General features: G+C 43.4%; 2 long non-coding RNA genes across 6 annotated transcripts in view; one reads left to right on the top strand and one right to left on the bottom strand.

The window, feature by feature from the left end:
* LOC110468399 (uncharacterized) overlaps positions 1–10,171 on the top strand; it is an 86,990-nt gene extending 76,819 nt beyond the window's left edge. For all 5 annotated transcript variants that reach the window (XR_014956521.1, XR_014956524.1, XR_014956523.1 and 2 more), the window contains one exon: positions 1–10,171. This exon is cut by the window's left edge and continues 22,548 nt beyond it. This is a non-coding gene — a long non-coding RNA (uncharacterized LOC110468399).
* The window catches only part of LOC146766892 (uncharacterized), a 43,473-nt gene extending 22,255 nt beyond the window's left edge, over positions 1–21,218 (bottom strand). The window contains exons 1-2 of the long non-coding RNA XR_014956526.1: positions 9,038–21,218; positions 1–8,946 (exon numbers count right to left, since the gene is read on the bottom strand). The exon at positions 1–8,946 is cut by the window's left edge and continues 21,094 nt beyond it. This is a non-coding gene — a long non-coding RNA (uncharacterized LOC146766892). The remainder of the gene's footprint in view (positions 8,947–9,037) is intronic.

Here is a 21,218-nt window from a genome sequence, read left to right as displayed (position 1 = left end):
AATTATTAATTTATGCTTAAGAAAATACAGGTCAAATCTGGATAGGAAGTGAAAGGGGCAGGGAGAGAGTTGTGTCAGTGAAAAAAGCTAATTTTATTTGAAAGAATGAGAAGGAAAAGAAAAAAGAGAAAGAAAGTCAAGGAAGCAAGCAAGCAGATATCTCTTCCCCCCCTCCCCCCACCATCCTCACCTTCAATTTTTAGAAAAACCCACAGAAATTCTAGGTGGGAAATGAAAATATATGGTTTCAACACTTCCTCTCTCCCAGGAAAAAGACAATTGTACTTGGAAATGGCAACAAAAACATAATGGAAACTTGATGTCAGGGTAATGTTATGGCCAAGCTCAGCCTTTCCATCACTGGTCCTTCTGCGTTCAGAGGAACCCACACCTTTCCTTCACCACTGTAGTCACAGCAGCACCAGGGAGCATTAACTGCATCCTGCCCTGTTGCTCTAACCCTGGCACTCTGCTGCTCCCCAGGTGCTTCCTGTGAACCTGCTCCTTCTGTCTGGGATGCAGAGACTGCATGATCTGAAAACCAGGCAGGCTGGACTGGTAGGAATTAGATTGCAATTGGGTCAGGAGTGGTGAGGACACAAATGCAGCAGAGGAACAAACTCCTGGCTTTGAGGCGCTGTCAGGTTTTGGGTGGCAGCATAGGAGCAGGTGTCCAGGATGGTGGTAGGGGTAGGAAGATGCGGATGTCAAAATCATACTGGCTGGTGTGGGGAGCTTTTGTCATCCCTGCACGAGGTGAAAGCAGTCTGACTTCTGACCCACACTCTGTGTGTCTGTAGAGAGGGTCTCCCGTGGACTTCCTTGTGAGGGAAGACAGAAGACATGCTGACGTGGCTTGGTGAGGTGTGGACTCCTGGCATGCACCATGGAGCTTTGGAAGAAATATTATCCCAGGAAGGCATGTGTTGACAGTCATTCTTTGGTGGAGACCATGAAACAATGGGTACAGACTGAATTTCCTTCTGAGCTTTTCCCCCTGGACTTTCTGCCAGATCATCCATGGTACCTCAGCCTTGGTGCTGTGGTCTTTAGTAGGATCCTGTAGCCAGTTTCTGTTTCATGACCAGACTTGCAGCCTGTTTCTTTACACACAGAACACTGATGTTAGCGCAGGAGTACAATACGAGTTTGGGAAGAAAAAGAGCATTGGAGACCCTCTTTCTTAAGAGAAGAAAGGGAACTTTGCTTACATTATCTTTTTTTCAGGAAAACAAGGGTCAAGAAAGTTTCTGTGGCTATGCTGAGGTTGGAGAAAGTAAGATGCCAGAGGGGGAAGAGCTATTTAAGCTGAAGTAAAAATGTTTCATACCAGAAGGCAAAAAGATAAATGTGTCCAGGAATAAACTAAAACTGGAAAGGAGAGAATTTCTGACCATTTGTGGAGTAAACTTCTGGCCTCCCCAAAAGAGGAGTAGAGATGAAGAATCCAACTTGCCCTCTGGTGGAGCTTTCCCCTGTATGAGAAGAGGACAACATGCTTATTAAAAGAAGACATGTGGTCCCAGAAGGACTGAAAGGGATATGACATGCCCATGTTTTCTGTTCTTCTCCCCACAAAGCTGAAGTATTTGGCCCTGGTTTCTGAAGTGTCTCCCTACTGAATCAAACATCATTGCCTATCTAATTTGGAACACCACATTTGTAATTAAGTCTCGGGTAAGATCGTTATTCAGTAAGTGGCCCTAAAAAGCTTTTTTTCTGTCCTTGGCCAAATCCCAGATCACTGAAGAAAGCAGTGCAGAAGCTAAAAATTAGTCAACTTAATAGAAAATGGGAAATGTTCCTGTGTCAAGTGTCCATCTGTGCTTCTTTATATATCCTAGTCTAAATATAGGTACTCTGAGGCCTTGCTACAGATAACTAGAAAAAGGAAGGTGAAAAGAAAGAAGCCACTTAATTTCCTTTTGCCCTTCCTCCAGCCTTCACAGTGTTTGTAACCCCCACCCCATCTGTGCCAGTTTAACCCCTTGAAGGCTCTGCATAGTGAAGCCACAAACCTAGGAGGATTGGAGCAAATCCCACCTGCAAAGTCAAGTGTCAAGGAAATGCTTTTCTTTTTTAATCGCTGTGCTTAATCCTGCTTTTTCGTAACACTGTTGGAGACTGGAGTTTGTAGACTATTTCCTTAAATTACCATAAATTGGAATTTATGGGCCAGGTGATTCTCTTTGAAAAGAGTCCTTGTGCATTGGAGAGGGGAGGGTGGGGCCAACCTGTCAGCAGGGAGCTTTTGGACTTCTCCAAAAGCAATTCTTTGTTTTTCTCTCTTTGCATCAATGCTCTCCCATAGAAAAATAAATAAATAAGCATTCAACCTTCTTTTAACAGCTGCCCACAAAGCTCTTTTTCCCCCACCATTTTATTGGTCCTTCTGATTTCTTGGCACAGCAGAGGAATAAGAGAGCTCTAGAGACAGTAGGAACCTTTAAGAGACACCTTGCTTTCAGTACCTCTTTTTTTTTTTAATGTATGACATTTTGGGGGCAAATCAGTGGACTTTTTTCCCTGGAGGAGGACTTCAGGGAATAGCTCAAGGATGTCTTGGGACTTGCAGTTTACCCCTTTTTACCATGAACCAATTACCTTATTTTTGCTGAGGAGGAGAAGGATATTGTTTTATGTTCCAAACAACACAAATTTCCTTGAGTTAAGTACTCTGAGCTTCTCTAGATTGCATACTGTATGCTTTTGAGTGAGGTTTATGCTAACATGTTTTACCTTGTGCTGCCTGGGGCTGTGAAAAGGAATAAATTGCTTTCTGGGTCTCCTATGGATTGGACAAGGCATAATGGGATTAAATTGCTCTGAGAAAGATTCAGGTTAGACATCAGGAAACACTTTTTCACAGTCAGAACAGTTAAATGCTGGAATACATTGCCTAGGGAAGGGGTGGAATCTGTGTTAATAGAAATTTTTAAGAAGAAGTTAGAAAATATTTGGCAGAAATGTTTTAATATAGCTGAATTCTGCCTTAGGACAGAGGATTGGACTCAACTGGTGTTCTTTAGCCCTTGCTTCTCCTCTACCAATTCATCCAAGGATGACTTCACCTTTCTGATCCGGGAGGAACTACAGTTCACCTAGTGCAATGTTTCTACAATAGATTGCACTTCCAGCCCTTTTCAAACATTAAACCGTGTTACTGTCGTCATCCCTGCCCCCTCGGGCCCCCACCTCCACTTCCTTGCTTGCTCCCACATGTGGAAATGAGTGTATATACTGGAAAATTAAGTTGTTCCAAAGTTTCCTGGCTACTGCCTGATGCCTACCAGACCATGGACCACAGACTGAAGAATGCTGGCCATAGTGACCTCCTGAGGTCCATTCCAGTCCTAATTCCTCTGCTCGTAGCAGCATTCGTGATTCATCACCATGGCTCTATTGACGCATGATAATTTGAGCTTTGGTAATAATTATGCTCCTGAGCCCTGGGAGAGAAAGGACTGTTCATTGGTGAGATTGACAGCCTGGAAACAGGACAGATAACTTGAAAAACCATGGCCCTTGGTCAGCCTCCTGTTAGGAAGTCCATTGGTTCAGACCTTAAGCTACATCTTCATTTGAAATCAGGTAGCCTGCCTTTCCTGCCTCCAGACAGGTGTGCCATTTCTGCCCATGAACAAGGGAGATACCTGAAAAATCATCAGAAATTACTTGCAGAGGCCTTGACTGAAAATTGAAAAAGACACAAATAAAATTGGCATACTTGTCTTTTGTGTTTGCTTATTCACATATCTAGCCAAGTTCTTCGAGGGTTTTAAGGTGTGATGTAGTACTTCTCCTGATTTGCATGAACACCGAGGAGAATAAAAATCCAAATATTATGTACCATTCAAACTGTCATAGTTTCTCTATAGAAAGACTTGCCAAATATAATTAAGATGTGTTTAGCCTTCTTGGGACCTAATTCACACCGACAGAGTAACAAGTCCAGTTTTTACAGTTTCTGACTGCAAAAGAACCTGAGAGAGACCTTGCTATTTGCTCCAGAGCTGGGTCAATGATATCATCAGAGGCATGCTCAGTACTGGATATCTGGTTATCCTAAGAAGTGGTACAGCTCACAGTCTGTTAGATACTGCTTTTTTTTTTTTTCTGCCAATCTCCCCATCATCCACCCTCAGGGAACCTGCCATGTGCAAATCAATATCGCATGAAGCATGGCTCTCCATCCAAAGCCCTGGTGGTTCCAATTCACCTGCCCACACCTGCTCTGCCTGCCCTCTATCTTTGTGTTGTGCCCCTTGGTCACCTGGCTGTAATGGTTTCTGGATGTTCCCTGAGAGACAGGAGCATTACAGACCCAATTCCAGGACTCTGAACTGAATAGACAAACCCAAACTCATGCAATGGAAATGGTTAGTTCATCTAAAGGACACAGAGAGCTGCTTCTTTTCTCCTGCCCTGGGTTAGGGACACTTTAGATATAGGCTTGGCACTGTCTGGGATATGTCTGTGAAGTCTGTCTGCTCCTTTCTTCCCACATAAAATCTTCCAGCTTCAATGTCACAATTCCTGTCTCAGAGACTTGTGCTCCTTCCTTGTGTTCAACTCCACTGGACACAATTTCCAGTAATTTCTGGAAGAATCACATGCGTGTTGTTCTTCTGACCCAAATCCAAGGTGACAAGAAGTATAATTCCCCTGCAAGTTCCCAGCAGCTGGAGACCTGCAAGATCTTTGCATCCAACAACTCATTTCTCCCTTGCCTTTGGGCTGTGTTTTCTCTTCACTCTACATGGGAAATCTGGAATTTTCCCAAGGACAGGAGAAATGAGGCATGGGTGAATGTCTGCAGGCTAGAGAGTGAGCAGTGTCCGAACAGGGATGTCAGATCACACACTCATGGGAAAGCTGACTGAGCAGCTGATGAAGGCCTGTGGCTTCAGGTCTGAACTAGATTCAGGATTATAATTTTAATAAGCATTTTTTCCTAATGAAGCCAGGCTTCTGGGCAATGCAAGGGCTGATGGAATACCCCATCTTTTCTGGCATCCAGGAAAGTGATTTTCTGACCTACATAGAAGAAGGAGTATTCTACATGGCAGGCATTTGATTGGTACACTTGGAACTCTCTTCAAGCTTTGCCACAAATCGAATCACCTAGGCCAAGACTTTCAAAAGCAACTAATGAAGGAGGAAGGAAAATAGCTCAAAATGGCAATGTCCCCACCCATTTAAAATGGGAGCTGGCTTTCTTTGGGGACAGATGACAGAAAGGATTTGCAAAGAAGTCCAAGGGCAACAAGGTATGAAAAGACTTTCTAAATAAAAGCTTCACACTTTTGCTGGGGAAGTATGATGGAGTAGCATGACAGATGGCTTGAAACCATCTCAGTGGCCTTTAAAGATAGAGGGTCCTTTGATGAACCTCTGGCAAGGTTTATTTTCTAATACTTTTTATCTGATACTTGTTTTTCCATAACAGCTAAGAAATCACAGACTGCCAACCCCCTTGCTAGATACCAGGAAATACACATGGTGAAGTCATGACTCATGATATAATCTCTTTCGCAAACTTGAATGGTGTTTGTGAAAGTGACTTTTCTGATGCTGAATACAGTGTTGCACTTACATATCTTAGCATTGACTAAGTACCTATTCTCTAATGGGTCACCTATTTGTCTTCAGCTTAGAGTGTTTTGAGACCTCTGCTAACCAGTTTCAGTTGCTCAGTTTCTCTAGTAATTGACTCAAGGGGACACCACTCAATCGTGTAAGTCTTGTCTCCTTAGCAAATGGAGGTAAATATTTATGTATGTATTTGACTGCTTTTAGTCATTAGGATCTGAAAAGAAGTAAGACATCCACTAAGACCTGCAGGAGGGTGAAGTCAGTGCCTCAAAAAGGTCAAACTGAGAGCTCCTGTTATGTGTCAGAGCCTGTAAGTATTGTCTGGGTACTCACATCTGTGGTATGAGCCATTGAAGAAAGAGGGAAGAAGAGTGCTTAACAAGAGAGGCCCTTTCTCATCCCTCTGCATTGCCTGTCCTGAAAGCAATAGTCTGAACACTGCATGATTTAGAGGTTACCTGCACATCCCAGTCTCTGACTTCCTTCCCAGGTGTGAAGCACAGTGGCAAAATGCACCCTGAATTCACTCTGCAGTGATGCAGGACACATGGAGTTCTTAGTTCCTCCTCTGAACAGAGGTGTGTTTGTATAGGAGGTGCCTTTACCCCTGCTGCCTTCTCAACCCTCATTTTGTATGAGATTCCCTGGTGGTATCATGTACTTTGCTGGGAAGAGGCAGTAGTGAGAAAAGCAAGCAGCTATCTTCCAGACTTAATTTTCATTACATTGTTGGCCTGAATTCCCAGGGAGTTTTCAAATGTGACTGCAGCAGGGCTTTTGTGGTTGATTTCTTATTTGGTTTTCCCAAATTATTGGGAAACTTGTTTGGTTTTCTTTTTCTTCCCTCTTGAGCACTTTGCCTTATTTGTGTCTAATTTATTCCCTCTTCATATTTATACGAATAACAGATTTACTGGGGAATGGGGTATCATCATGACACACAGCCTTCAGGTCTTCCCTGTCAGCCTGGGACTATCCCTGTTATCTCTTGTGAAAGGGAAAGAGTTCCTCAGGTCATAACATGTCTTTGTCCTCAGCAGTGCACCTGCATTGAGCTCTGTATGCTGATCACCTCTGAACCATGATAAATACCCCAGGGCCACATGCTCAGGTGCTGTGAGCAGACACAACCCCAGTGGTTTCCTGGTCAGAGCCCAAATAAGTGAGTCCTCAAGCCCATGCATCTGCTTATAGCTTCTGTAAGTAAGCAACTGGTTAAATCCTCTGGAGCATGCCAAGTCTGTGTGGAACTGTTCTGCTAAAGGAGGGGAAGGCTGGGAGGGGAAGGCACTCTCTGAATCTTTGGGGAAACAGAATATGTTGTAAATAAAGCTACATGCCATTAATTAACTTAGCATAATCACCCTGTAATTACACCGATAATCATTTATCTTGGGCTCAGACCAAAAATCCTAATGGGGAAAATCCATCATATCCAATTTTTGTCCAGATGCTTAATTCCTCTACTAAACTAATCCTAACGCTTCTGTCAGCCTCATTATGGTGCCATTAGAGATAGAAACTAGAAAGTGCTGTGAGCATCAGCCTCCCTGCCATGCTTGTCCTAAACCACGGGGTAAAAGGGTGGACAGGAGCTGGAAAACTTGGGCTGCCATATTTGTAATGGACATCATGAGTAGTTGTGCAAAAAATTGTTGGCAGTATTTTGAAAGGAGTTCACAAGTAGGGGACTAATTGCTCATTCTGGCACTGACTGAGGAAATCTAGGCATTGATGTTAACCCCAGGTGAAGGGCTGGCATGAGGCAAACATTGCTTCAGTACTTTTAAAGCCTTTGCAAGGATTCAGGTCTGGTGGCATGGAAAGGGGGAATAAGGCTTTCTGAGAAAATTTTTTTCTGTTATTGCAAAATTTGGTCTGAAGTGCCATGACTTTAAAGTAGCACTGCAGGTATGTCTTGCTTTGACCACTTTGCCATTACATGGACATTTTAGAAGAGGATAAAAAAATTGGTTACATGAGGAATGGATAACAGCATATTTGGACATTCTTCTACTCCTCAACTTGAAGCTGCTACAATTATATGTATAAATTTAAAATGTATATAACTATTGCAGGCCCTGAATGATTGAATAATTGATCAAACAAATTATTAACTTAGAATTAAAGAGGGTCTTGACCAAGGCACATTAACTCTCATGGTTTAAACTGTTAGCCTTAAAGATCTTGTCTTGTTATGTGACCAGATGATTTTATAGAAGACTTCCCAGTCTTGTCATATGTTTTCCTTAGCTTGAAAAAAATGTAGTGCATGTCCAGACCAGGTAGGTTGGTCTCTATTTTGCAATGTTCTTTTTTTAGGAAAGAGACACTGCAGAATGAAGTTCTGCTTTGAAGGTGGAGCTCTCGTTCCACAGAGGAATTTCAATCCTGGCAGCTTCTGTTTCACTGAGGAGCTACACCTAAATGTTGCTTATTATTTCCTGGTAAGCATTGGTAAAGAGGTCATCTATGCTGATGAATGCATTCACCTCTCTGCAGTTAATTATGGCCCTAACAGCCCTTCAAGGTTCTGAAATGCATCACTGCTTTCTTGAAAAACAACATCTACTTCGCCTTCAAATGCACTCATGCTGTGCTCCTAAAATGAATTCTATTCACCTACTCCCTCATACCTTGCTTTTATTTTATATAAGGAAAAATAATATTTATATTAAGGAAATCCAAACTAAGCAAAGCACTGCTTTTATTCCCTAAGTTGTACTGAGATTAACTTTGTTCTCATCTATGTAAAATCATAGGTCTAGCTTCCTGAACAGTTTCTTTGTATAAGAAAATGGCTTCCACCATTGGGAAGGGACATATGGTCCTATGTGCTGTATTTCAAAGTGGTCCCAAAGAATCGTACTGAGCCCCATAACATGTGTCTGTCTTCACCATAGAGCCAGGGCAATAAGGGGAGGGCTGTGCTCATGTCCCTGTGGAGGCAACACTGCTGAGCACTCTGTGAGCTGAAGAAACACCAGGCATTGCTGTTAGCCCCTGCAAAGTGTGAACCTAGGGAAGGACAAACAATGTAGGAGAGTGGAAAGTCACACTGGGAAGTGATTGAAGGACTGATGAGCCAGAAGTTGTCTTTGAATTTTTCTTCCATTGGTTTGTCAACAGAGGTCAGCATTAGCTTCCTCTTCATCCCTGCTTTCTCTTCATCAGCCCTTTATGGTAAAAAAGCTGAAAAGGCTGGGAAAACCTTCAAGTTTGGCCAGGCTGTTTTATCTACCAGAGACCTTGATGCTCTTCTGATTGTTCAGTCCTGGGGTTCCTGTTGTGAAAAGGAGGCAGATGGATCCACAGGCAGGTCAAGTCAGTAGCTATCACTGCTCAGGCCACCTTGTGGAAGAAGGCAAGGCAGAAAGATGAAAGATTTCTGTGTGAATATGTTCATGAATATATGACTTATCATAAGTGACCCCTCTCTCACCTGTTCCAGCTTGTTGGTTGGTTTTGGGCTGCATTTAACTCTGCCACTCCCTGATGCTTAACAAAGTTTTCCTAGAAATTTTCTGGCCTTTCCAGAAAGGCATGAAATCCTCTTCTCTCCTCAGGCACACGCACAGGACGGAGGTGATCAATGGAGACCTTACCGGTTATTTATTTAACAAGGGAAACAAACCTAAACACAAAGAAGGATGGTTAAAAAAAGAATTTTTAAACAAACTCCAAGAACAGCAGCTGATCTTTCTCTTTTGTAAACAAGGCTTTACTGTAATCTTTTTAACTCTTGCCACAAGCCAGATTTATCTTTGGACATCCTGCCCAGAAATCACTGCACTTTGCAGCAGAATAAACATTCAAGGGACCCAGCCACACGGACACACACAGAGAGTGAGGTAGAGGGACTTGGAGATCAAGAAGGGTTTGAAGATCAAGGTAGTGCAGAAATGTTTAATTATGATGGCAAATAAAAGAGAAAAAATCTCCAGTGAGATCAAATCCTTGTGTTGATTGTGTGTGGGTGGATAGCTCACTTCCTTCACGCTCTCCTTATCCACTGGTGCCGCACACAACATGCGAGGACTCCAACTCCTGTGCCTCCACGTCATCCACTTAAATCACTGAACTATATACAGAAAAAAGCTTTGAGATAAAGCTGGCACAGGGAAAGACATGCAACTTCCCTAGCAGAGCTGTGGCAGTGTGACAAGCACTTGGATCCCATCCAGCAAGCTGAAGCAACTGAGACTCAGGCCTGACGCTGAACTGAGCTGTTTGGTGCCGACCGAGACCTGCTGCAGTGACTGCAGGAGGTGGGGGGACCCTTTGCCTGCAGAACATGAGCATTTCACACACACAGCCTTGGGGCCAGCCCACTGAGGCACTGAGCACCCCGGTGGGACAAGGAAGTGCCCAGTACTGTTTCTTTTTATTTTTAAAGCACAAACTTCTGGGCAAATGCCCAGGAATACAAAGCTGGGTGCAGAAGTAATAAAAAATTAAAGTTTGTTTGTGATACAGTAATGCTGAGATCTTTTCTATACCAACAGTTGAACAAAGCTCAGAGTTTTTAAAAGGGTTATATTAGATACTATAATAGCTGTCTTAATAAATATTGAAATAATGGGCGTTAATACAGGAGGTCAGCAGTTTTATACTGACAGTTGCACTTGATTGATCTGAAAATACAAAGTATTTCCACATTCTGGCAAATTCTAAAACAATCTATTTTGTCTATCCTATCAGGGCAGGTAGGCATGAGGCTATAGACCACCAGTGTTGTGGAGCAGTGGGTATGTAGAGGGCTCTGTGCTCTTACATAAGGGGTTCAGGCTGTACAGGAATGATCAGGAAGACAGGTGGCAACATGGGACTGAAGCACATTTGCACTAGATGTAAATTCTTGCTTTCTCCAGCCTGGCTACAGGCCTGGGCAAAGAGATTCCCAGGGCCAGCCATCCACTGCCAGCATGTCATGAATTACTGATAAAATTCATTTGCTATTGCACTTGTGCCTGGTGCCAGCTTCTGGGCAAGAGTGACATCATTTTGTCTGTGATCAACATCAAAGAAAGGAAAGGGAGGCCTAGGAAACCCACATAAATCTGAATGAAAGCAAACAAAGATGTGTCATCTGCTCTGGAGATGGCACCGTCAGGAGCGAAGTTTTATTACCACTTGTTTGGGAGGACCTGTTCAGCTTGCTCATGGCTCCACATGAGTAATGTGGTTGTCCTGGGTCCCTGACAGTGGAAAATAATAATTATATTGCAGTGTCACATATTTCCTCCCTCTTCAGTGGTAGAGCTAAAAAGCAACAGGAAGTTCTCCAGCTCTGAGAACCATATTTTTGTCATTCTTTCATTGGGGAGCTGCTGTTTGTATCAGAGCTCCCAGATTCGTGACATGCCATCAGTGGGGGCTTCCTCTGGTTTTCATTTGCTTCCTTACAGATGCAAAACTTGGGGCGCCTTCACAGGCAAGCCGGAGGAATGAGTCTGCGGTGGAAGGGATGGTGCCTGCAAAATGGTTTCTTAAAATGGAGTCCAAAGACTCAGGCTGTTATCCTTGGGTGACCTGGCAAGGACTGAGCTCCCTCATAGCTGATGAACACGTGATATGATTGTTTTTGGGAAAACTGCAGCTGCAGGATAATGGCTTGAAATGTTTTACTGGGGTAGATTATTTTCTGTTAACATTCTTCTTTACTTTTAACTCTAAAACTTTCTTAGGATTTTTTTTTAACTCTTTAGTTTGGCCTTATGGTTTCATGCAACAAACCAGATAGATTTTTTAACTCTCCAGATCTCTCCAGTGCCTCCAGAGGATGCATGTTGACTCACAGACATTTTTTTCCTCTTTTAAGTTAATTCTGCTTTTTTTTTTTTCCCCAGCACATAAAGCTATAAACAAGCTATGAAGAAATCCATATTTTAAAAATAGATGGAGACGGTCAGGGCATGTGTTCTGCTACTCATGCAGAAAAGAAGAGCATCTGGTTTGAAGAGAAGGCTTCAATGGCTCCAGCAGCAATTTATAGGCATGGAGCTGTCAGCTTGCACCTGCCCTACAGGCAGTAAAGGAGACGGGGAAAGGGATTTTTTTAAATTTTTCACTCAGAACTAGCCAATAGAACTCATTCTGGTGGCCCAAAGATTCTTTAAATGGCCAAATTAAAACCTGTCATGACTAGTGAGGTACAGCAGCTAGTGTGCACTTTTCTGCCATTGCCTTTGACTAATCTTGATAATGGCTGGTTTGTAGGCTGGAAATGTGACTTACAAGGGATGATAAAAAGGAATTTGACTGTGGTGCCCCACTTCCTTTAGCCCCACAAAATAAGTCTCAGTTCTGCAGGAGAGAGGACCTTTTTCTTTTCCCTGCCAGAACTCTTGTGCCTCTCTTCCTCTGCCTGTGCCTACACCTGCACCCTACACCTGATGTGTGAACCCAAGACTCAGTGTCTGTGTCAGCAGGATGCCATTGGATGCAATGATGGAACAAAAGGAGCAAACTGGGGTCTGGAGCAGAAGTTTTAGTTGGGTCCAGGTTCAGAATTGATATTGAACTTTGCAGGTAAAGTTGTTAAGAATGCAATTCTCACCCTGTCAGAATTCCAGAGAGGATTTAAATCAACTATCTTAGATTGATGCAAATGATTAAAAACTCAGATGATTTGTAGAATGCAACTTCTGAATATCTGGACTTCTGAAATATGAAAGTAACTATGTGGGAATCTTCTGGTTTGGTATAGTTCAAACATAATGCTACACATTCTAAATAAAGACATAAAAAATATTAAGAAATTCATGCTAGTACTTATTAGTATTATGTTAGTATTTAAATGCTTTAGTTTGTAAAAAAAGAAACCTAGTTCACATAAATTACTATCTCCATAAAGTGCTCCTATGAAGTCCAAAATAAAGTCTGATTTCAGAATTATTATCAAAAGCATAATTTCACTTTGGCCTGGGAAGTAAAACCCCCTATATAATATTTGTTTGCTCTCTTAACTAAGAGGGGCAAGAATTAATCAGCTCTTTAAAAAGCAATAATTTAAGCAAGTGGAATGCCAGCAATTCTTACTTTTAGGGGAAAGTTATGCTTATGTCCTATCTGCTTTACTTTAATTAAATGTAAAATACTTTCAAATAAACTATATTTAGTAGGGTAGAGATGCATGTCCTCTGGCACCTTTTTCTCCATGTTCTCCTCTTGGTTGCTGTATAATTCTGTATTTTTTATATTGTGCAATTTCAGTGTTTGCTCTATCCTACTTTGCTTTTGGGGGCTGGATTTCATGTTCAAATAGGGCAGTAACTTTACTCCTCTGGAAGGGAATAGTGGCAAGATTGAAAAGGTCAAATCTGTATCCCACAGGCTTGTTTTGCTGTAGCTATATCTTTTTTCAAAGTTCACATTGTTCTTCATCAGAGAGCACTAAACCCCATACACTGGATGCCAACACAAAAGTGACGTGTTCATGGTTATGTTCTTTGTCAAAGATAATAATAGAAAATATAACTGGTTGACCCGCAGTAACTGACTGGAAGTCACACTTCTGCCCTCAAGATTATTTACAGATCTTGTTTATTATGGGTTCAAAAGATACCAGTGTACTTTTCTGATAGATCTTGGGAAGACCTTGAACAAGGCAAGGATCCCTCAGCAGTGAAGGGAACTATCAAGGTGCCTGTCACTGGTGACAAGACTGTCATGCCAAAAAGCCTCTGGGTCACCAGGGTATGAAGGGACAAGCTCCAGATTTGAAGGTGCCTTCAATTTCATCAGAGGAAAAGTGCATGAACTGCAGATTGGAAGTCTCAGTAAGTCTATCAGGTGCCATCATCTAACCATGTGAATGAAGCCTCTGCAACTGGCTTTGCTTTATTCCAGTCACTTTAGTTTTAAAACCATAGAAACCTGATGTCTGTATTCAGCAGTTGGAACCCAAGAGTGGAAATGTTTTGCAATTGGGCAGTGGGGAAAACTGTTGGCTTTTTCTTCTTCTTCTCTTTTGCACAACTTGGTTAAAATACTGCTCTAAACCACTGGTGACAGCTCATCACTTGAGTACTGAGAAAAGCAGATGGTTCGATGCTCTTGGTAGACACACATTCCTGACACGCTTGCTCTGTGCCTGGCCCTTTGTGAGTTTGTCTCCTGAGCATGTGATGCACACCCAGATCCACAGTTTCTCAGTGTGGTGTTGCCTGCAAAAACAGGCACCCATAAGGGTCTTTCCCAGAGACTTTGACTCCTTCACAGCAGCAGAGGAGTCTGGTAGCATGTCCGCATTGCGAGAGAGTACTAGATACTGATGAGAACTGGATTGAGTTCTTTGCTAGCATCTCCACATTCACCTAATGGGTAACATGCAGAATCCTAGATGAGTATTCAGTGAAGCCAAAAGTATTCTGTGGTCAAAAAGGGTGGTTAGAAAGTCAGACTGTCCTTAAACCCTTTATGCAGTTGTCTGTATTATGGGAAACTTTTGTATTTAAAGAAACAGGGAGGTGAGTATCTCTTTTGGTATCCTGGAAGCCTTATCATCTCTGTAAGGAGAAAAACCAGAACAGCTTTGAAAGGCAGCAATTGTTTATTTCATTCTCTTCAGAGAGCTGTTAAATCTCCATGCACACTGAGGTTAGTCCCTTAGGCTTTCATCTGGCTATTTTGATGAATTAGCAAAGTCACTGGCAGATGCTGGCTGTGAGGTAAATGCCAAAACTCTTCCTCTGTCCTGACTCTCCACTGCTGTGCTGTGCTCCCCAGGTGCTCTTCACCCTAAGCTGGAGAGCTTTTTTTGCACATCTCTCTTCTCAGGTTTGCACCTCTGATATCTGAATATTATGCCAGGTTTTAATAGAAGCTGTGGCTTCAGGTGGAGAGTATCCCCACACTGCTTCACAGTTATCTCAGATCTAAACAAACCAAGGGCTTCTGGAGGAGACTAAGGCAAGAGAGGCCAAAGATATATGTGGGCTTGAGTTGTGGGGTTTTCTTCCCTTGTGACAGTTTGAAGAAGAGGACAGCCACTTGTTGGATGTCTTCAGATAAGTGGCTTAGGATGTCCTTGGAGTGGGCTGAGAAAAGCGATAAGGAAGAAGTCGAAGTCTTGGGAGTCTTTTGCAGAAGTGTAAGAAGTGACTTTTGGTTCATTCACATAATCCATTTGTGAGGAAACTGAGGCAAATTCCACATCAGATGAAGAAAGTATGATCTGCCAGTGCTTAAAAAGAATATGTTATAAGAAGATCAGGACAGCAGGCAGCAGATGGGCACACCAGTCTTTTATCATAGACATGCCTGTGCTGGGAAAATGGAGAACTTTGGGCCTTCATTTTGGTGATTCTTCTAGCATAAGACTGATATTTTCTCTGTTGAGAGAGATTTAGGCCAGGTAATGTCCAGCTTAGTTCTTGCCAGCTCTCCGTGGCTCTGCTGCTGCAGATGGGCACGTAGGGTACATGTCTCTTGCCCTTTAGAAATATGTTGCCCAGAGAAGCCAAAATAAAACTAACAAGAAAAAAATGCTCTGCACAATAAAACAGAATGCCATAAAAGTGTCAGCGCTTCCAAACCTTCCCCTGGTGGGTCACAGCAGAAATATCCATCGTTCCTCTGGGGTGTATCTCTGCCATCTGCTTCTCATTCACTTTCCTCCTTGTGTCACCCCTTGGAAGGATTCTGGAAAGGAGGGCTTGGCACCCATTGCCAGGAGATTTGCATCTTTCATTTTAATTTTGATCTTTCAGAAGGGTTCCCTCCTCTGAGAGAAGTTGGCATTATCCAGTGACACAAATTAAAAAAGGAAAACAAAGGAATGCACCCAGTTCTGCTGCAACTCTCATTGATTTCTGAGATTCAGGTGAAAGGCAAGCCAGGGGTTTTCCACTTGATGGCAAAGAAGAGTTTCTCTCCAGGGTCAAGTGGGAAGCTTCTGTCTCTGTGGCTCATTTGTTTCCAAGCTGGCCTGGCCTGGCCTGGCCCTGTGCTGGGGCTGGGAGAGATTCTAGCCCTTATGAACGTGACCTGGCTCTTCAAGGCAGCTATGGAACTGTGAGGGCTATTTCCAGGACTACAGATTACAACACTCCAAATCCTTACTCATCCCCATTGGTGGTGCAGGGGCTCCCTCACTGCCTCATGCCAGTTTGGTTCAGCAGGTGTCACAACAGAATGGTACCTGAAAAAGCCCTGGGGTGGGAAAGGATGGGGTGGTGTAGCTTTGGCAAACCTGAGCCTCACACTCAGGGGAGGCAAAGAGGGCTTTTAGTGCTGGTGTTTTCTTACCTGCCTTTGTCCCAGACTAGTCTGGGAAATCTCCCTGTCATCACTGACAATACTGTTGGCCTGCTGCCCTAAAAGCATCCCCTCCTAGCCCTTCAGCTGACCAGAAGAGGGGATTTCCTCCAGAAGAGGTCAGTCCAAGAAATCCTACCTTTTCACCACCCATCCTGTCACTTTTCTGACCCCAGAACAAATGGGCATTGTCTTTAAGCTGGATTCTGCCTTTGCGATTTGCCGTCACATTCTGGCGGCAAGGCGGAGTGTGTGTGTGAGGATTGATAAATCCCAGCTCTGCCTGCAGTTACACAAGGTCTTCCTGTGCTGCTGCCCACATAACCTTTGTGATGAGGGAAATGGCGAGGATGTGCTCACAATACAGTCAAATGTCATCGGCCTTGCTGTGACTCCTGCAGTTTATCCCTGCATCTGCAGGAGCACAGCAAGGAAGGGGGCTGTAACCACATGTCTGCAGTCCAGTCCTTGCTCTCTACTGCTGACAAGGCAGAAACTTTTAAGGACAGCTTTTAGGGGTGGTATTAATGCAGCCTTGGATTGCTGCTTTCTTTGTCTCCCAGATGCATGAGAGCATTTAGATCAGCATGGAGCTCAGCAGTGTTTCTTGTGGAGTTGTGCAGATATCCTCCCCCCAGAGAGCTTCTCCCTGTGCATAAGACAACAGCTTCCAGCAGGAAAATGGGAGGGAATGGAGATACAAAGTCTGCCTAGAGCAAGGAGGAAGGAGCACAAAGGAGGAAAAGGGAGGGAACAGATGCCATCCATGAGCCCCCACGGTTCCTCTCCAATGTGCTGTGATGAGCCCCCATGGCACATGCTGCCCTCCTGTTCTCAAGGGAGCTTGAGGGGGAAGCCAAACTCTCCTACAAATACCCTCCATTCTGGCCTTCCTAGAAGCTGGAGATTGGTCTCCAACAGATGTCAACAGGCCAGGCTGGCAAAATAGGACCCTCGCTCTGCTGAGAAGGAATTATTTTTGCTTTCTGATCCCAGAAGTTCTGGGTTTCCCATGACTGCCTTGCAAGGGAATTAACATCTGAAAAGTGGTTAATTAAGGCCTTGTGCCTCATTACTGGTCTCTCTGGTGAGCATAAGGGTGTTATGCAGCTGAGTAAGTGCTACTCATGTGCACTGAGAAGCCAGAGCAATATTTAACACATCCAGCAGGAAAGATGTGTTTTACAGCTTGCAGGAGGTTTTAGCTTCTCCTGCTGCCTGTGAAGCAGACAAGAACCAGTTTCTACACCTGCCTCAGAGGCTAGGGAACAGTTTGAGATGCTTCAAGCACTGCAAATTGCAAGCTGCAGCCCTACCCTGCAGCTGAAGTGCAGTTAGCAAAGGACATTTTGTTCAACCATGCTGCAAATAAACCCCCTCCCTCCCTCCCTCCCTCCCCTTCTGAGATTTTCATTTTAGAGCTAGGGAAAAATGCACTGAAGGAAGAGAGAATTCTTGGCAAGATCTGCAACTGGCTGCCAACCAGAATCTGGGCTGCAGCAAGGTGACCAGTTTGAAACCAGACTCCCACACTGGGGACAGCACTCACTGAATCTGCTGGGGTTGCATTCAAGTGGCTGGGCAGGGTAGGCTCACCAGATGATGCCGATTAGCATAGCTCAGCATTGCCCCTCTTTGTAAGTGCCAGGAAATCTGTCCTTTATTGTCTAAGCAGCCAAATCCACACACAAACACACACACACACACACACACACACACACACACACACACACACACACACACACACGGTCTCTGGGAGGACTGCTGTTGATGACAGGTTTGAATGCTCGGTGCAAAAGTTTTGTGCCCAGCAGACTTCTGTGGTCTTTTCTGAGATACTAATTTATATGTTTGTTTCTTTGGTTCTATGAAAAAGTTCAAGAACATTTTACCTTTGGCAAACAAAAAAAGGTGATGTTATCAGCCCATGTTTGCATCATACTTTAGTGTGGCTATGTTTCTTTTTGCAAACAAACTGTTTCTAGGTCTGAGTCACCTGCCTTCAGTTTGGATATCACAGTACACAGTGTCTGGACAAATATTTAGACCTGTAAGGTAAAGACACAGGCCTCAATATTCCCTTTTGTGCCCAGCCATTGGGCTATCTTTGCTGTCATGCAGATCCAATCCTTCTTCCCAATGCTCAGTTTTTGGATGAAAAAATACTTAATGCATATAAACATCCAGTAGAGAAACTAGTAATTGCATTAAGCCACTGATGATGCAATTTGCTTTCAGCATGTAAGCAGTGGAGGCTGCTACAAGAGGCTTTATGGGTCAAGATCTGTTGCTGAGATTTCAGAGCTTCTCTCACTACAAAAGTGAGGAAATGCTTGAAATTGCAGTGGAACTTGCAGGTGAGAAATTGCTTTTTATTGTGAAGTTTCTGGGGACAGACACAGTCTATCAAGGTCATGAGCAAAACAGAGACCTGGCCCTCAAAAATAATTATTCTATTCCTGACTCTGCAAATGCCTGCAGTTCTTCTGACTTCTTCTGACCTCAGTTTCCCCATCTGGGACATCAGAACCCTGTTCCTCACCTCCTTGTAAAGCCCTCTGAGATCTACCCATGGCAATTGCTATAGCCTAAGTTAGTACCAGGAATATTTTTGCTCCCAAGTGATATATTCAATTCAAATATTTATATATGTTCAAAAATAATATATGTATTTCACAAGCGACATTTTTCCCATGAATGGTAAAAGAAAAAACTAATTTGAACATACTGTACTTCTGCTAAACATTTAACTATATGCAAAATACTGTAGTAATTCCAGCATTAATTCCCTTTAAAACCAGATGTGAGTATCTAGACTCAGTCTGGGTTTTGTGGACTCTCAACAAACTTGAAAATAGTATTAAAATTAGCATTGCTGTTTACAGAGATTTTATGGAGAAAAAAGAAAAAATACCCCTTTTCTTTAAGTTGATACTGAAGATCCATTTCAGGCTTTTTTTTTTTTTTCCCTCTCTCTTGCTTTCTTCTCTGCACTACTTTCCTTTGTGCAATATGGCAATGTCCAAACTACTGAATATAACAGTGATTGCTGCTTTGCACAGCATTTGGTCTCTGGGCAAACTGAGAATATTAGAAATTGGTCATCCAATAAAGCCAAAGGATAGAACTTGGGTAAAGCTTTTCCTCCTTATTTTCGTTGAGTCTTGGTGACACTCATGTGCTATTAAAACCAGTCTCAAAGGTCTTACAGGAAAAGGAGTAATAAAAAAGAGCAGACTCTGAGATTTTGAGTGAGTGAATTTCTGTGCTTGTTTGGAGTTCCTAGACCAGTCTTTAACCATTGCTCATGGGAGGAAAATCTTAGAGGGTTAACTTTTATGGAAATGAAGGGAAAGAGAGAAAAAAAATTATTTTGCTTACTGGGTAAAATTCTTCTTCCTCTTCTCCCTTCTCCCCAGTCAGGACAAAATGCAGACTATAATTTCTAATGAAATCAGGAAGGGGGTAATAGTTCCTGGAAGAGGAAGAGAGAGATTGAGAGGAGATCCCTGCCAATGGTGTTCTGTTACTACAGAGAGCACTGAACAGCCCAAGGAAAGCACTTTGTGGGACAGATTCCTTTGGCTTAATATGATTGGATTTTGTTTTCTCATTGGGCAACACATTTTTTCCCTTTCTTGCTCTGAAATGTGTTTCTACCGTGCATTTTAAAGCTGTTCTGTCGCAAACAGAACACTCTGTCTCCTACTGCACGTCTGTGGAATGAAACGCGGTCCTGTCCCCTTTTCTCTCCCTGCTGAGGTGCTCTGTGGGGTATATTGCCAGGAAGCGGCAGCACTTCCTCAGAAATGTTAATGATACCAATCAAAGCCTTGTTTTCAGGCCCCACACTGAGCCCTGGGAATTCTGGGAGTCAAATAATAGAGATGCCTCTGCTAAAGATCAGAAGAAGCATCTGGGAGGGGCTGCAGTGAGGACAGCAGCATGATCTACTCTCTCTTTGTAGTCCCTGAGTGCTCTGACTCCCAGCACTTCTAGTAAGTGATGCTGGAGCATTTCACCTTGTCAGCAGACTCCACTGACATCCCTACATCACTGCCCACCAGCAGACAGGCTCAACCATTTCTCTTCCAGTTTAGTGGCGAGGACCTGCAGCAAGATGAAGAAAATTTAGATCCTATCCCCTGTTGTTTTGCTGCAGTGCTATTTATTGCAGTGGCTGGTTTGAATTTGTAGAGTGCCCAAGGGGTGCTCAGCCATGGACCATTGTGTCCCACATGCTGGAGAAATGCTAGAGGAAAAAAGACAGACCAGGCCTCAAGGGGTTTACGGCTGAAGCAAAAAGCAGGGTTAAGATGTTCTATAGATAGATGAGGAGTAAGCACAAACCAGAGAGCTACGTGTTGGATATTGTTCAACGTCGTGCTTGGGAGGACGTGATGCTTACAAGGATAAAATAAAAGCCATCGGGAGAGCTAAAAGTGGAGTCTGGATACCCTCACTCCTTCTTTTGCTTTAATTCCAAAGTTAATTTCCTCCCTTTCTTATATCCTGGAATTTCTGACACCCACAGTGATTATCTTCTCTGAAGCTGTGGAGATTTTCAGTTCAACTGGAGCCATTTCCCTATGTCAGCATGTTGTGGAGTATTCCTGGCCCATTCCAGTGGCTCCTAAGCTGACGAAGCATCCTTTTCCCAAATATTTGCAATTGATTCCCATGTGCATGAAAACATACAGAGGTCACAAGGCACCTCCATGAGCCTGATTCTCCACTGTGCTTTCTGGTAGCACAAGAGGGGATCCCTCCTTTCATGTTAGAACATACTGCAAGATGCAGGCAAATCCTGGGACAGTAGGAAAATGGCATGTTATGAGAAGGAGGCAAGATGAAAAAAAGAAAATTCAATGTAGTGATGAGGATTTGTGGATCTGAGCACTGCGAACAGGCAGGGTTTGAGCCCTGAGCTAACAACACACAGTCCAGTGGGGCACAGACCTGGACTGCTGGGGGTTTCTGCAACTGGTGGGGGTGAGAGTGTGCTGAGCTGCTCAGGGAGGGCAGGGTGATGAAGAGGAAGGCTTCACTCCAACACGTACGTGCAGTGCAAACACACACACACACACACACACACATGCAGAGTCACAGTCCAGAGCTTTGAAAAGGGTTAGAAGCACACGATTGTTCCATTAATTGAAGTTCAGGAGAGGGAGGTATGTGTGCAGGAGCAGGGATGGGAGGGAGAGCAGAAATAACACAGTGCATTAATAAGATAAGAACTAGACAAGGACAAATAATGTATCGTTACACCCCAGAGACAAAAGGGCAGCTTCCAGAGGGCTGAGGCTTACACTCTAATCATCTTAACTTTGTAATGTTATACAAGTAGAGGCATATTCTGT

Source organism: Lonchura striata, chromosome 7 (genome assembly GCF_050655825.1).
Source record: "Lonchura striata isolate lonStrDom1 chromosome 7, ASM5065582v1, whole genome shotgun sequence".
NCBI lineage: Eukaryota > Metazoa > Chordata > Aves > Passeriformes > Estrildidae > Lonchura > Lonchura striata.
This window is presented reverse-complemented; position numbering and strand designations above follow the sequence as displayed.